Below are 2,567 nucleotides of genomic sequence, written 5' to 3' on the forward strand. Positions count from 1 at the left end.
GCAGGGAGGAAGGTTGCAGGGGGTGGTGAGAGAGAGTGGGCAGAGAGAGTTGGAAGGCTGGGAAGGAGGGGGGCAAGGACAGAAACCTCTTGCTCCAGAGTAGTGGTGAACTAGGCATTCCCAGCAGGCCAGGCAAATTCCCACGGGGCCTGGCGGAAGGGGTGAGGGGTTCCCTGGGCACTGAGTTATCTGGGTGGCACCACTTGTCTGCTGTGACCTTGGCCAAATCACTTTACTTCTCTGTGCCTCAGTTCCCTCATCCATAAAATAGAATTAAGACTGTGAGTCCTATATGGTACGGTGACTGTGTCCAACCTGATTTAGCTTGTATCTACTGTAAGCGCTTAAAACAGTGCCTGGCATGAAATTAGTGCTTAATAAATATCACAATTGTTATTATTATTTTTATTATTATTATACATGCCCAGACTATAAGCTCATTTCTGTGGCTGTGTGCTCATTGTGGGCAGGGAACATGTTTACCAACTCTACTATACTGTATTCTCCCAAGAGCTTAGTTCAGAGCCCTGTTCACAGTATGAGCAGAGAAGCAGCATGGCTCAGTGGAAAGAGCATGGGCTTTGGAGTCAGAGGTCATGGGTTTGAATCCTGACTTCGCCGCATGTCTGCTGTGTGACCTTGGCCAAGTCACTTAACTTCTCTGAGCCTCAGTTCCCTCATCTGTAAAATGGGGATTAAGACTGGGAGCCCCACGTGGGACAACCTGATCATGTTGTTCCCCCCCAGCACTTAGAACAGTGCGTTGCACATAGTAAGTGCTTAACAAATGCTATTACTATTATTATTATTATGTGCTCAATAAATACAATTGATTGACTGGCCAGTGTATGATTAACAGGGATCTTTGGGGTAGACAAAATTTTCCTGAAATAGCAGGAGTCAGGGGACCTGGGTTCTAATCCTGGCTCCACCTCTGGCCAGCTGTGTGACCTTGGCCAATTCACTTAAAATCTCTATGCCTCAGTTTCCTCATCTTTAACTGGGGATTAAATAGATTGCGAGGATTGTATGAGACAGGTACTGCGTCCAACCTGATTAACTTGTTTCTACCTCAGCACATAGAACAGTGTTTGACACATACCGTTAAAATATAGCCTCCCTCCACCTTAGAATGGGGGCCCCAAGAACAGGAATTGTGTGTGACTTGATTATTTTGTACCTCTCTCAGTGCTTGGTACATAGAAAGAGCTTAATAAATGCCACAATTAGTACTAATGAATTAAAACTGGTCTAAGTTCAGGTCTTTGCTAACCAACTACTGTAGAAAATTGAGAAAATAACCCAGGTCATTCAAGGGAAACTGTGTCTTCAGGCACACAAGATTGCAATTCTATGCTAAACACCACCACTTTTGTGAAAAGTAACTGTTGTGCCTGTTAAACTTCTTAATATGTGCCAAGTACTGTAATAAGCACTGGGAAAAACCCAAGATTATTAGACTGGACACTGGCCCTGTCCCATTTGGGGCTCACTCTAAATAGCAAGGAAACCAGATATTCAATCCCCCATTTTACAAGTGAGGAAACTGAGGCAGAGTTGTTTTATACATTGCCCCAAATCACACAGAACCAAAATTTGAACCCAGGTCCTTAAACTTCCAGGTCTGTGCTCTTTTTACCCTAGAGCACACTGCTGCCCTAGTATTTTGGTTTGTTCATTTTTTCTTAGTGGTGTGGTTCTTTTTTTTATATATTCAATTCCCCACTCCAAGAAACTCCAGTGGTTGCCCATCCACCTCCACAACAAACAGAAACTCCTTACCGTCGGCTTTTAAGAACTCAGTCACCTTGCTACTCTCCTCCTACAACCCAGCAAGCATGCTTCACTCCACTAATGTTAATCTTCTCGCTGTACCTTGATCACATCTATCTCGCCATCGACCTCTAGCCCATGTCCTGCCTTTGGCCTGGAATTTAGGGAGGCCTGGCTTCCATTCAGGGAGACTCTATGCTCTTTCTATCTTTAGGCATTAGCCGGTTTTCACCGGCCTTCCTGCCAACGCTAGGAGCTTTTGGAAATGCTTTTTCAGATTGGCTGGTGGAACCTCCTGTGTTCAGCATGGCAGAGATTGATGGCCTGCTTCTACTCGGGTAAATTTCCAGTACGCATTAGCTGCTCCACGTACCTAAACTGAACGGATGCTGCGAAATAATTTAACAGCCTTTCTAGTTCCTTTTAGGAGTATCAAACAAATCTATTGATATGTCCTGGATGTTACTGCGACGTGAAAGGGACGTAAGAGACTGAACAGGGACAATGCACTTAAGAGTTTGAAAGAAATGTTGTTTTAAAGAAGTAGATGAAAGTAATGGAATAAGGGTTGGCTAGGAGTCAGGAGACCAGGGTTCTAGTTGTGGCTTTGCCTCTGGCCTTTTGTGTGACTTTTTGATAAATCATTTAACCATTTCACGCTTCCGTTTTCCTCATCTGTAATACGGGATAAGAAATTCTCTCTCCCAGCATTTTAGATGGTGAGCAATGTTTGTGACTGATCCAATTATCCTAATTATTATGGTATATATCATAGTGCTTGGCACTATGCTAAG

Source organism: Tachyglossus aculeatus, chromosome 24, assembly GCF_015852505.1.
Source record: "Tachyglossus aculeatus isolate mTacAcu1 chromosome 24, mTacAcu1.pri, whole genome shotgun sequence".
NCBI classification, from domain to species: domain Eukaryota; kingdom Metazoa; phylum Chordata; class Mammalia; order Monotremata; family Tachyglossidae; genus Tachyglossus; species Tachyglossus aculeatus.